We start from the raw sequence: 15,492 nt of genomic DNA, 5'->3' as shown, positions 1-15,492 counted from the left end.
GCTAGGGTAAAAAAGTTTCCGACGAACGTGCATGCGCGGCGCGCACACCTACCTGGAATGGATGTGAGCAATCACTCGAAGAACTGATATTTGTTAAATATCAGAGGAAAAATAAGGCTTCATATAATACTGTAACAAAAACATAAATAGAAAAATGTCTGATGTTATAATAGGCCGCTCTACATATTTATAGATATTACTCAGAAAATACATTAGACTTTCGGAAAGACTTCTTCAGTCTTTTTTTATAAGCATGTAGTGTAGGGCCCAAGGACTGAGCACTCACATATCTCATTTACTCTAATGGAAGTTGTGGTTGCCCAGCACCTCTAGGACCAGGCCCTTTATATGTGCAGAAAAACTGCAGATCTATGCACAGTAAACCAATCTTACTGTCTACATCAAAAATTTTCTTCTGGTAGGTACAGAAGATCATTCCCAAACCTCTCAAGCAGGTCAGATACATTACTAAATGTGTTTGCTGTATTTTTCATTAATGTAGGTTACACCCTGCTTTGAAGACATGTTCTAATGTGTAGTAGTTGTCAAACTGGTTCTGTAAAGTAGGTTACCATGTGTAGTTGTCCTAAGTGTCTGCTGGACTATCTTATTACATGCCCTGTAATTGGAATCAATTTTGACACAAACTCACAGGACACCAGGTCCTATTAGAGTCAGTGGAAAGACTCCCTTTGACTTCCTTGGGACCAGGATTGGACCAATGTGTTCATGTTTGAGATAAAGCAAAACAACTCCAGAAGAACTAAGTGGGTTAATGAATGAGTTCAGCTGGTGAAAAACTGAGTTAAAATACAACCACTGGTTACTGACAAGTGAAAAGTCAGTTTGAAGGCTCTTACTGGGCCAGAACCTAGTAAGTACTGAGCATCATCTGGGTTCACTAAGCAACCTCAACACTCACTGGCTTTAAGAGAGTTGAAGCTGCACAGCACATTGTAAGATTATGGCCCGAATCCCCACCCTATTAATTGTCATGAGAGGCCCAGGATCAGAATGGCAATGATGTTTCACAAAAGCGGCAATATGCAGAATTGACATAGTTGTAAGGAGATACTTGCATTGCTCCTGCCAGTTGTTAGCCCCTTACATCCACAAGCACAAAATTAATTCATAAATACTTTCAAATGATATATGCTTAATAATAAACCCGCTGAGCCAAGTTAACTTGGCCAATCTAGGATCTGATTTTCAGACATGCTGAGCAACACCAGCTTCCACTAAAGTGAATGAAAGCTTCAGGTGCTCTGCACCACTGAAAATCAGGCTGTCAGTGTAAAAAGTGCAAGGAAATCTGCTTTTCAAAGAATTCCCAACTCTACAGAAGAAGAGAAAAGATAATTAAACCAGTTAAATATGTACATACAACTTGAGAAATAATTACACAAGATCAGATTTCATTTTTATATATTTTTAAAGCTTATCATTTTGCTACTTTAGGAATTTGTGCCAAAGTACATTGTGCTACTTGGCCCCCAATAAGAAAAGGATAACTCGATCCCCCGTTTCCTCTTCTAATAAACAAATGCATACTATTAGTAATAAATATATTCTGATAGTGCCCAAAGGCCTCAGAGTGTCTGCTTGATTGAGGAGGCTTTAGGAGGAAAATTGCTTTAGGAAAGGTGGTCTTAGGTTTGTACTGAACCACAGGCCAGAGAGATTTTGTTTCCTTTCTCCAGTAACCACTAACACTGGAACAGTCCTTGCTGACTAGTTGGCCAGATTTTCAGTTGGGACCCAGAGCAAAGTTACCAACCAGATTCTGGCCATAAGTAGTCAGTCGGGCATTCCCCTGGCATAAGGCAACCCACTGCTGGCATTAGATAGTGGCGCTGGCCTCAGCACCAGCAGTCTGAGGATCAGAAAGCCAACACCAGCTCCCTCTCACCCCATTTCACTTCAGTTAGCAGAGCTCAGTCACAAGAGAGAATCTGGCTTTATAGCTTCAATGGAGATAATCATTTGTTCACTGGGGGACCAGGTAGCACTTTGCACCAAAGCATCCATTTATATTATCTTTATATCTATATACTTGTATAATAAGTTACATTTTTTATTATCTTTAGTTTTCAACTGAATACAAAATTGACCAAAATCTATTTCCTCTAATAAGTGTTAGTTTGACACAAATAGATGTGAGGGCTTATTTCAAAAAGCTGTTTTCACTTGGGAGTTGGTGTACTTTTGGCCTGAAATCAAACAGAATTTTTGGCACTGATACTTTACATTCTTAACATATTAATTGCATTCAGCTCTTTGATAATTGTTTTGAAGTTCTTTGCTCTTTCAAACCAAACAGTAGTGTCATCTCAAGATTTTGAATACCTTTAGTTTTTTGTACTTTTGTGCCCTCTTTTTTTATTCAGAGATTTTGAATCTCTTTCTGACAAGATTCAGTGAGACAGTATCTCTTTGCCTAACCTCCCCGCTTGTTCATTTCCCTCTCATTAGCTTATTGTCATTGTATTATATGCGTCAGAATTTCTTTGTAAAGTGTTTTATGTTTTGTGCTTCTTAACAAACAAATGATTCAGGATGACACATGGCATGATATGAGGAAGGGTTACTATTGCTAATATTCTGCAGAAAAGGACCTGTGGATTGCAGTGGAGGAGAATCTGGATATGAGTCAACAGTGTGCACTTTGTTGTTGCCAAGAAGGCTAATGGCATATTGGGCTGCATTATTAGGAGCATTGCCAGCAGATCGAGAGAAGTGATTATTCCCTTCTATTCAGCACTGGTGATGCCACATCTGGAGTATTGCATCAAGTTTTGGGCCCCCTACCACAGAAAGGATGTGGACAAATTCGAGACAGTCCAGTGGAGGGCAACGAAAATGATTAGGGGGCTGGGGCACATGACTTATGATGAGAGGCTGAAGGAACTGCGCTTATTTAGTCTGCAGAAGAGAAGAGTGAGAGGGGATTTGATAGCAGCCTTCAACTACCTGACGGTGAGGTTCCAAAGAGGATGGAGCTAGGCTGTTCTCAGTGGTGGCAGATGATAGAACAGGGAGCAATGGTCTCAAATTGCAGTGAGGGAGGTCTAAGTTGGTTATTAGGAAAATCTATTTCATTGTCCCTAGGTAACCCATTGAAATGGGTTACCTAGGGCCATGGTGGAATCTCCATCCTTAGAGGTTTTTAAGGCCTGGCTTGACAAAGCCCTGGCTGGGATGATTTAGTTGGGGTTGGTCCTGCTTTGAGCAGGGGGTTGGACTAGTTTCTATGATTCAGTCATAATTAACACCCAATAGCACCCCCACAAGCAAAACCAGATTATACAATAATAGAGTAAAGGAAGATCTATACTAAGATGACATTAACTTAAATAGGAGTAGGATCAGGCTCAAAAAGATGTAATTTTTTAAATAAAATACTGGTGGAAATTAATTTCCACTTCAGTCCATCTTCCAATAGTATAAGGAAAAAGGGAGGGAGGAAATATAAATATAGTTTTTTCTACTTCACATCCTTCCATGGTGTACAGTACTGCATCTATTTCCACTTAATCTGTCTTTTATACTCTACAAAAGCTATACACATGCAGTTGTTGTATTTTTTGAGTTTCTTCAGACTGGATTCACTGCCTACATATGAGAAATTATTTCTTTTGAAGAGATGTCTTTGGATCGCTTTTGCTTTCTGCTTCCCAAGAACCTTCCATTGGCTGGACTTGCCCATCCAGCTGAAGAGGACTCATTTAGTTCCCGTAGGAACTCATCAAACCACCTCTGAGTTAGCTGGAGAGTATTACTACAGAGCAGAGCCCACTGTGCTAGAAAAGCCAAAAAATATTGTACCTATAGCCATTGACAGTCACCCACTCAAAACAATTACTAAACCCTATCCTGTCCTAAGCATGTTCTGCTTGCTTGTAGAAGTGTCAGCTCTGAATGTGAGTCACAACCTCTCACATGCTCCCAGACCAGGGGGAAATGTATTGAGCTAAGACCTAAACTTAACAACACACTCTGTGATTTGTCAGATTTTTAACTGTTAGCAATATTGCCAACACTTGGTTAACAGAAGTTCAGAGGTCTTTCATCTTAAAGTTGTAACTTTACTCTTATCAAGATTGTACATCCTATACTGGAACATTTTGTTGCCATGGGTTCCAATTAAACTACATAGGCAGACTGGAACATGTCATCCCTGTCAGCCACACCTCCAAATTCAAGATGTGTCCTCATATTTGGTCTCTGCCTGATTAAAATAATCCTCTGCTAGGGTAGAATGTCAGCTATTTTCCCACTGAAACAGGTGCATGAAATGTTATAGCTCAGAGATCCATATTATCTACACAAGTTAGGCCAACTATGAGCTCTTGTAATAGCTTGTTTTCTTAGTCTATATTTGTGATCCAGGACAGGAGGCGGACTCTATTTGTTAATGGAAATAGCAAAGCACAACATGTTCTGAGTCATAATTCTAAAACACTGATAGTACTGCACTACCAAATTGTCGAAAACCCGAGGAAAGACCTAATTTGAATAAAATGAAAACCTCAGACTCATTCTGGTACCTGCTGTAGTGTGTCTTCTGAACTCTTTTGGCTATCTGTACTAGATTGTAAGAACTTTGAAGCAGGGATCCTGATGCCAATCCATGAAGGCAGTTGAGTCTGGAAATAAGGTGAACACAGGGCCGGCCTAATGGGTGGGCACTGTGGTCAGGGGAGCACTGTGGTCAAGAGGCAAGGAGTGGGATAGGCCTGGGCTTTGAGACTATGAAAGGGAGCTCGGGAAAATGAGTGGGGGAGGCAGTGGGGTCCAGAGGTGATGGGGGGATTCCTCTGCCACTTTGGCCTTGCCCCCCCTCCCCACACACTTTTACAAAGGTTCCGGCTCTCTTGGGCTCAACGCAGTGACTTGTCTGCCTGAGAAGGTGCTGCAGCTCTTGCCCCAGCTTCTGGCCTAGCTAAGGGGTGGGGCTCTGGGGGAGATGAGGAGCAGAGGGTGGGGCCCCATGGCAATGGGGTGTGGGGGGCTCAAAAGTTATTTTTGCCCAGGGCCCCCCATAAATCTTAATGCACCTCATCAAGAATGTACTCTTGTTCTGAGATCCTTGAGCAGGTGAGAGACAGACCAGCTGAAAAATTCCTGGGTGAAGATAAAAGGGGAAAAAAAACTGGTGCGATGTCATGATAGGGGTCTACTATGGACCTCCAAATCAAGAGAAGGAGGCAAATGAGGCATTTCTAGAACAAATAACAGAAATATCCAAAACACAAAGCATGAGAGTATTGGAGGACTTCAACTACCAAGACATCTATTGGAAAAGTAATACAGCAAAACATAATATTTCCAAAAGGTTCTTAGAATGTGTTGGGGACTTCTTGTTTCAGAAGGTGGGTGACGTAAACAGGGAGACAGTCATTTTAGACTTGATTCTGAATAACAGTGAGGAAGTGGTTGTGAATTTGAAGGAGCAAAGCAACTTGGATGAAAGTGATCATAAAATGATATGCTTTATGGTTCCAAGGAAAGGAAGGAGTGAGAGAAGCAGAATAAGGCTAATGGATTTCAAAAAAGTAGTCTTTAACAAACTCAGAAAACTGGTAGGTAGGTAGGTTCCCATCAGAAGAGAATCCAAGGGACAAAATAATTCAGAAGAGCTGGCAGTTTCTCAAAGAGACAATATTAACAGCATAAGAGCAAACTATCCTAGTGAGAAGAAAAGGAAGGAAGAATAGTAAGAGGCCAATACAGTTGCATCAGGAGATCTTTAATGACCGGAAAATCAAAAAGAAATCCTATCGAAAGTGGAAACATGGACAACTTGCTGAGGACGAGTACAAAAGTATAGCACAAGATGTAGGGAGAAAATCAGAAAGGCTAAGGCTCCTAGCAAGGGACATAAAAGACAATAAGAAGAGTTTCTATAAGTATGTTAGGAGCAAGAGAAGACAAAGAAAAATGTAGGTCCACTACTTAGCTGGGAGTGAAAGATGATAATGGATGACAACAAGAAAGCTGAGGTGTTTAATGAGTATTTTGCTTCAGTCTTCACAAGGTACATTCTGACTAGATACTTAACACAATATTAACAACAATGGGGAAGGTTAGAGAATATTTAGCTAAATTTGATGTATTCAAGTCAGCAGCACCTGAGGAAATTCACCATGAGATACTTAAGAAACTAACTGAAGAAATCTTGGAATCATTAGCGTGATTATCTTCGAGACCTGAAGGAAGACTGAGAGAGGACTCCAGAGAACTGGAGAAGGGCAAACAAAGTATCTATTTTTAAAGAGAGGAACAAGAGAATCCAGGGAATTATAGACTAGTCAGCCTAAATTTTATGCCCGGAAAACTACTGGAACATGTTCTTAAACAATCGATTTGCAAACACCTAGAGGACAACAGAGTGATAAATAATATACAAAACGGATTGGTTAAGAACAAATCATGCCAAACCAATGTAATTTATTTCTTTAACAGGGTTACTGGCCTAGTGGATGTGAGGAAGAAGTACACCCAGTATAACTTAATTTTAGTAAAGATTTTGATGCAGTCCCACATGAGTTTCTCATAAGCAAACTAGGGAAATGTGTGTGCTGTATTTCATATCCCTTATGAAAATATGCTTATGATATGAATATGACATAACTGAGATATACTTTATGCAAGATGGCTTATATGAGATATCACTTGAAAGGTTATGATTTACTGAATGCGATTATCCAATTTGTATGCCTGTATCATTTCTGTATCTGAAGTTAGGAATATTGGCTACGTATCTGTAGTTCAACTATGCTACTTTGGGTGATGCCCACTGCTAACACTTCAGGTACAACAATGGAAAACCCAGACAGGGCAAATGGCCCATTAGCGAGGACAATGGACTGTGAAAAGCTTGGCCTTCCTGTGGATGCTCCATACTGCCACTGACTTATGGAAGCTGTGATACTACAGGATCAGGTGGTCTTGTCAGCTGATACTAAAACAGTACCTGGGACTTCTTGTAACTTTCCACTATGAGGGAAAGAGGGGTCAAGTTTGGGAAACAAAGGATTCCTGCCTTATGTAAATCCTATTTAAAGGTGGGGAGGAAGGCAAACAGGACTCCTCCTCTCCATGGCCTGTCTGCCCAAGAAGAAGACAGCAAAAGGGAACGCTAGAGAGTAGTCCAGACTGAAAGAGAGGTCCAGTCTGAAAAGGAATATAACTGGACCTCTAAACCACTGGACCTCTAAACCACAGAAACGTTTCAAAATTCCTGCAAGAATATCTAGGGTGAGAAGTACTATTTGTAACCAATTTCTTTAGTGAAACTAGCTTAGTTTGGGTGTTTGATTTCATTTGCTTAGTAATCTTTGTTCTGTTTGTTTACCCCCTTTACCAATTAAAATCTGCCTTTTATAGTTAATAAAATTTGTTTTATTATTAAACCCAGTTTCTGTAATTTCTAACTGGGGAGGAGGTAAGAAATGTACACACCTCTCTCCACTCTCCATTGAGTGAGGGGGCGAATTTCATAATATATCTTTGGGTCTGCACTCCAAGGGAGGTGGACAGCTGAGTGCTGGAGCAGGTCCCTTAAACTGAGTCTTCTCAGAGCTGATCTGCAGCTGGGTGTGGCCCTGCCTGTTTGTGTGTTAGAGGAGGTTTTAAGAGCCTGGCTCAGCAAGACAAGTTAAAGGGGGCCCTTGCTGGCAGAACAGGTAGACTCAGTGCTATCTCAGAACATCAGGTGGCTTCCTAAGGGGTCCAACCCATCACAATGTGGGCTAGATGAAATTACTATAACATGGGTGTGATCCTAAGAGCATCCCAGTGCCAGAGGGGAAGGGTTTCACTGAGTTTCAGCTGACCTAAACAATTCAGCATACCCCAACTCCCTATGGGTATAATCTGGATCTAAAAGGTATCATGTAGTATGTCATTGGAAAACTAATAACTCCTTGATCATTCATATTCTTGTGTGATGTATGTATGCAATGTGTATTAAGTTATGGATACATGCTGAAATTATAACTAAAATGTATTTAATCCAGGCATACCATGAGGAGAATAGGTCTGCCCTCGACAAAGGAATGTGTTTGTGTCTCTGCCCAGCCCGGTCGTCAGGCAGAGACAATGAAGATCATGTTAACAAGTCAGGGAGGAAACAGCTTCCAGCTGGGAAGAGAAACTTATCTGGGATATAAAGACAGGGGGTCTGAACCTCACGTGATAAGCAACTGAATCTATTGACTGCATATAATCTTACTGTATTATAAAAGTTTATCAAGTGAGGTGTTTTATGAAAACCTATGACACACTAATGATTAATATCATTGTAAAAGGTATGTATTAACATTATATAAGGAATTATGAATCCTCATTGATATTAGACTTTACAGTCTGTGTCCATACAAAGGGAGAAACTGGTCTCTCCCAGACAGGAGAAAATATTGCAGCTAATTACTTGTCTCCCCTTTAAATTAAGCATGGTGGAATCAAAACAATGGAAGCCCCACTTACATGCAAGGTAACAGGAAATCCACAGGAAGAGTGAAATCCACAGGAAGAGAAAAACAGAGTGAAGTCACCCTGCCTCTTAAAATAAGGCCATTGAACTTTGGAAGATATAAGAAAGACAGAAACCATCTATGGATCCATCACTAGACAGACACAAGGGAACAGAGCACTTGAAAGCTGAGAAAGATGGGTCTTTCAACCAAGGGAAAGCTGAAGTCTCTGGCAACTGGATGTAAGTAAGAAACCTGCTTAGGCAAGTATATTTCATCTATGAAGACAAGGGAAACCAGTCCTTTGTGCTTCTATGGAAAGTCTTAACTGAGAGAAAGTCAGCCATGGTTGGAAAAAAGAAAGATTAGTAAGAAATCTTGGTAGAACAAAGACCGTAGCTAGTTTAGTCTTAGCTACTAGAAAGTATATTTTGTTTTGTTTTACTTGTAACTCTTTGTGTCTTCATTGCTCATACTTGAACTCACTTAGTCTTATGTATATTTTGTTAATACATTTGTTTTATTTTCACTATAAACCGACTTAATGCTGTGTTTGAAGGGAAGGATGGTTTAACCCCAGTTAATAAGCTGTAATGTGCTTTTGTTTCTTTAAAGGAGCAACAAGCTTATTATTTCTCTGAGTGGTCCAGGTGAGGACTGGACGCTTCATGGCATATGGTTTGGGGAAAATCCAGGAATGGGATCATGTTGGGGTCACCTTGCTGGCTGTAACCAAGGCTGGTGGAAGCCAGAGTGGGGGTGTGGAGCTCTAGACAGGCTGCTGGGGTCAGAGCTGTCTAGCACATATACACTCAGAATGCAGGGCTGGCCTTACCATGGGGCGAACTGAGGCAGCCACCTGAGGTGCCAGACTGTGGGGGGGTGCCATTAAGACCCAGAGTGTAGAAAATTGTGTCTGCTGCTGGTGCATATGTATTTTCTCTGCTCTAGATGCACAGAGATGGTGGAATGCTGTGCTGGAGGAAGGAGGGCACAAGAGACATAACAGGCAGGCAGGAGAAAAGGTGAGAGGGAATAACAAAGTAGCAGGAGCTGCAGGGAGAGAGAGGAGGAGGAGCCTCTTATGTACCTCTCTAGCACTCCCACGAGCCTGGACTGATTAACACCAGCTTCTTAGGAAGCTTCCTGTTTCCTGCTGCTTCCCTGAACGCACTTGAGAACAGGCAGTCAATGAAGCAGTAGGAGCCAGTTAGGCCCTTAAGACGCTGATATCTTCCCTCACTCAGGCCCTGCTACCAGCCTGCTTATTTTTCCCCTTCAACTGAGTGTTGAGAGCCACTATAGCTGGCACAGAACAGCAGTCATGAGTGAAAGAAGAAAACGCCCTTCTGGGGCAGAATTCAGAAAAAGAAAGAAAGCAAAGCAAGCTTTTCTATCTAAGCAGAAAGGAGCTCTTCTGAGATACATAGACACAAATGTTCACGGTGAACCTTCCGGCCCCAGCGAGGATGTGAGTGGTGAGGAGATGCCTGATCTTCCAGTTAGTCAGAGTGTAGGTGACCTGGCAGCTCCTGCAGCATCCATATCTCCATCTCAAATGGATGTAAGAAAAGTGTAGATCAGAGAAGAGTGTGGTGAAGGCACAAGAAACAGCTGCTGCTGAGTTTAGTTCCTTAAGTCTAGATGATCCAGGACTCTGGACCCACTTGAGCAGTAGCCTGAGGGACTTCTTTGTAGTGCATGGGCCACAGCAAGTGAAAAACATCATGTTCCCCAAAGACAATGAAAATAGAAGTTTCCATCCAACACATTACTTGCATGAAATCCCCAATGGTGACAAATTGGAGAGGCCATGGCTTACTCAAAAACCCAGAATGCTGCATACTGTTTTTGTTGCAAACTCTTCCCGTCCAATGTTCCAGACACATTGGATTCCACAGGAACAAAGGCCACCATAGATGATCAGCATCAAGAGAAGATTGCATCAGAGTCTCTTTACTGGCAAATGTTCTGAAAAGGCTCATTGCCGTTGTGAAAATGTTTCCTACCCAAAACCTAGCACTGCGTGGCACTTCAGATCAGCTGTATGTGCCAAACAATGGAAACTTCCTTAAAACTGTGGAGCTGATGGCTGAGTTTGATGGTGTACTCCAGGAGCATCTAGGAAGAGTCACCACCCAAGAAATGTACACACAACACTACCTTGGAAAAACAATTCAAAATGAGATCATCCAGTTACTGGCAACAAAAGTCAAGCAGAAGATTGCAGCAAATCTGAAGTCAGCAAGATATTACTCTGTTATTCTGGACTGCACACCTGATATCAGCCATACGGAACAAATTACTTTAATGGTGCGTTTTGTAACAACAACAGAACCTAGTGAAAATGCCCCTGCAATGGTGACTGTCAGAGAGCATTTTCTAGAATTTATTGACATTGATGATACTACAGGAGCTGGTATGACAAATGTGCTTCTTAAAAAGCTGGAAGATACAGGAATTGTGCTAGCTGACATGAGAGATCAGGGCTACGATAATGGTGCCAACGTGAGAGGAAAGAACAGAGGAGTGCAGACATGGATCCGAGAGTTAATCCCTTGAGCTTTTTTTGTCCCATGCAGTTCTCATTCATTGAACTTGGTGATCAGTGATGTAGCATCAGATTCTAGTGAGGCTGCTGAATTTTTCAATGTAATTCAAAGCATCTCTGTATTTTTCTCTGCATCAACTCATTGATGGCAGATTTTGAAGCAACGTCTGGGAACATCCTCTCTGACACTGAAACCACTAAGTGCCACATGATGTGAAAGTCAAGTGGAGGTGATAAAACCTATCAAACACCAAATTGGGAAGACACATGATGCCACAGTTGCCATTATGGAGGATAATTCTATGACAGGAACTATTGTTGGGAGAACAGTGGCAGAGGGAAATGAAATCACCAGAAACATACATAACTTCAAATTTCTGTGTTGCTTAGTGTTGTGGCATGACATACTGTTTGAAATAAATGTTGTAAGCGAGATACTCCAAGGTGTTGACCTTGATATGTCTGGAGCAATGGAACAACTGGACAAAGCAAAGTCATACCTACAGTCTTACCGGTCAGATGAGGGATTTCACAACATTCTGAAGACTGCACAGAAGTTGGCAGAAGAACTTCACACAGAAGCTATTTTCCTGCCCATTCAAGAATACAAGAGTCACCGAAGAAGACGACATTTTGATCACGACGCATGGGATAATCCCGTAAGAGACCCCAAACAACAATTCAAAGTTGAATTCTTTAACCAGGTGTTAGATTGTGCAATACAGTCAGCTGAAGCTCAAAGAACACAGCAATATATTTGGGATGTTGTATGATATTTCAAACCTCCTCACTATACCTGAAGAAGACCTACACCAGCAATGCAGGACACTCAAGACAATGTTGACACATGATGACATGCGCAATATTGATGCGAGTGATTTATGTGATGAACTGAAAGCTCTTTCAAGATACATTTCAGCAGAATCAACTCCAAAGGTTGTTGTGGAATATATATGCACAAATAAGATGACCACCCTCTTTCCAAATGCTTTTGTTGCTCTGTGCATACTTCTAACACTTCCTGTAACAGTTGCCAGTGGAGAACACAGCTTCTCCAAGCTGATGTTAATAAAAACACATCTACACTCCACAATGACACAGGAGAGGCTGGTCGGCCTTGCAATCATCTCAATAGAGCTGGCCCAGACTGTGGACCTTCAGGAAGCAGTTCAAATCTTTGCAACCAAGATGGCATGGAAAGCACACTTTGATTATTCAAACAGATACAAATGCCAATATTTACTATGCAGACAAGAAAAGTTACATTTGCTGTTCAGGTGTTTGAAAGTTAAGTGTTACTTAAAATTTTTGAACAAGGCATTTTAAGTTGTTAGTTCTCCTTTACTGGGTTAGGTAACAGAGAAGTACCAGGAGAGGAGCAGAACAGGAAGAAGGCAGAATTGAGGTCTTTCAAAGTTTTGGTCCAAGCGAGGAAGCATGGGGGCGTCATTTGAGCTCCCCACCTCAGGTGCCAAAATGTTGTGGGCCGGCCCTGTCAGGGTGTGACCTGCACAGTTGCAGGCTGACTACGAGCGACCCATGCTGTGACCTAAATCAGCAAAGCATTGTAAGGAACCCAGGGTTGCAGGTCCAGTGGTGACACACAACCCCTTACTTCTCTGGATTGCATCCCAAAGTATGACAGTGAATGCACAACTGGTTGAAAAAGTGTATTCAGAGTAGTTATTAATAGGGCTCCATGTCTGTCACGGAGGTCGCGGAAGTTACAGATTCTGTCACTTTCTGTGACCTCTGTGACTTCTGCAGTGGCCCGCGCGGCTGGCCCCAGGGTCACCCAAGCAGCTGGCCTCAGGGAGAACAACTCAGCCGGCCCCAGGGACAGCCACACCGGCCACTGCTGGAGCTGCTCTGCAGCCAGCTGCTTGGGAAGCCCCACAGGCAGTCGTATCGACTGCTGCTGGAGCTGCACCGGGGCCAGCCACATTGGCTACTGCTCGGGAGGCCCTGGACAGTTGGCTCTGGGGACCACCTGAGCAGCCGCCGGTGCAGTTGGCCCTGGAGACCACCTGAGCAGCGGTCCCAGGGGCATTGAGAGCAGCTCTGTGGCCCCTAGCAGTGGTCCTGGGGACGGCCGGAGCAGCAGGGGAAGGGGAGGCAGCCCCAGGGGGTGGCCGGAGCAGCTACTGCTTGGTGCCTCCCGGCAACTGTTGCCGCTGGCCCTGGGGTGCTCCCCAGAGCAGCGGCCCCTTGGGGGCACCCCATACAGCAGCAGTCTCCCAGCCCTCCCCAGCAGTGCCCCCCCAGCAGTGGCCCCCAGGGTGCCTCAGAGCAGCAGTGCCCCTCAGCTAAGATTTAGTCATTTATAGTAAAAGTTATGGACCGGTCATGGGCCATGAATTTTTGTTTATTGCCCGTGACCTGTCCATGACTTTTATTAAAGATACCCAGACTAAATTGTAGCTTTAGTTATTAATAGTTCATTATCAAACTGGGAGGACATTATTTAGAGGTGTTTTGCACTAGTAAATATTTTCATTAATGATTGGGATAAGGGAGCTGAGAGTATGCTTATAAAATTTATGGATGACACCCAGCTGGGAGGGGTTGTAAGCACTTTGGAGGACAGCATTAGAATTCAAAAGGACATTGATAAATTGGAGAACTGGAAATCAACAAGATGAAATTTAATGAAGACAAGTGCAAAGGACTACACTTCAGAAGGCAAAAAAATCAAATGCACAAATACAAAATTGGAAATAACTGGCTAGGCAGTAATACTGCAGAAAAAGATCTGGGGTTGTAATGGATCAAAACTTAATATGAGCCAAAAATATGATGCAGTTGCAAAAATGGCAAATATTGTTCTGGGGTGCATGAACAAGAGTGTTGTATGTAAGTCATGGGAGGAAATTTTTCTGCTTTACTTGGAATTGGTCAGGCCTTGGCTGGAGAACTGTCCAATTTTGGGTGCCACACTTTAGGAAAGATGTGGACAAATTGGAGCGATTCCAGAGGAGAGCAACAAAAATGACTTAGAAAATATGACCTCTGAGGAAAGGTTAAAGAACACGGCGTGTTAAGTCTTGAGAAAAGAAGACTGAGAAAAGGGAGAGCTACTCAGATGGCCCCAGGGACAGCCACACCGGACACTGCTGGAGCTGCTCTGCAGCCAGCCGCTTGGGAAGCCCCACAGCCAGTCATATCGACTGCTGCTGGAGCTGCCCTGGGGCCAGCCACATTGGCTACTGCTCGAGTAGCCCTGGACAGTTGGCCCTGGGGACCACCTGAGCAGCCACCGGGACATAAGTCTTTGAATAGTTTATGGGGTGTTACAAAGATGGTGCTGATTAATTGTTCTCTATGTCTACTGAAGGTAGGACAAGTACTGAAATGGGCTTAATCTGCAGCAAGGGAGATTTATCCTAGATAAATCTACAGGGGGAGGGATAGCTCAGTGGCTTGAACATTGGCCTGCTAAACCCAGGATTGTGAGCCCAATCCTTGAGGGCCATTTAGGGATCTGGAGCAAAAATCTGTCTAGGGATTAGGCCTGCTTTGAGCAGGGGATTGGATGACCTCCTGAGGTCCCTTCCAACTCTGATATTCTATGGTATTAAAAAAAACTTAAGGATAGTTAAGTACTGGAATAGACTAACAAAGTGATCATGAAGAATCCCCATTGTTGGATGTTTTTAAGAACAGGCTGTCAGGGCTGGTCTTTCTAGGTGTATGTGTCCTGCTTCAGAATGGGAAGATGGACTAGATGACCATGAGGTCAAGCTCTCTTTCAGCCCTAGAGTTTATAATTTGCAACTACTTATCTAGGTGCCTGGTAAAGCCCCCATTAACATGGTGTTTGAGCACCTCTTAATCTTTTAATGTATTTATACTCACAACCCCCTAGAAAGTTCTACTAACTTCCTTTTTACAAAGAACTGAGGATCAGGAAGACAACTTACCCAAGGTTACAAAGGATATCTGTGGCAGAGCAGGGAAACAACTCTTGGTCTCTGAAGTCCTATGTGTCCCATTTACTGGTCTACCTTTCCTCTCCCACAGGCACAAAATATATATTAGTCATCTTTGTATTCCAGGTGAATTCCCTTTGGTGTTTAGGACTGCTCTTCAAGAAGGAGCACTAATATAAGCTAAGAAATGTCTTCTCTGCCAATAGCACCATTATATTCAAGATATAGTCGGTATCTGCCGTGTCAATCCCCCATCCCTGTTCCCTTCCTACAATATTTTCATTCTGGGGTAAACAGTACAATCTATGGTCCAATCCTGACAGGTGAGGATGCCCAATGGGCTGATGGCATCTAGCTCCTTACGGAAGGGGGCCCTCATTTGTGGAGGGCATGAGTAAGATGAGCCACCTGTGGGGCTGGTGAACCACTGCCCTCTGAGGGAAAATGGGGGCAGTTCTGCTCCTGTCTTCACCTGGAGCAGCAGCCCCAACCCAGGAAAGATCTCATTTTCCTCAGTTCCCCACAGCCATTGGCT

This window comes from Gopherus evgoodei, chromosome 1 (genome assembly GCF_007399415.2).
Source record: "Gopherus evgoodei ecotype Sinaloan lineage chromosome 1, rGopEvg1_v1.p, whole genome shotgun sequence".
Classification (NCBI taxonomy): Eukaryota; Metazoa; Chordata; order Testudines; family Testudinidae; genus Gopherus; species Gopherus evgoodei.
Note: the sequence above shows the minus strand (reverse complement) of the source record.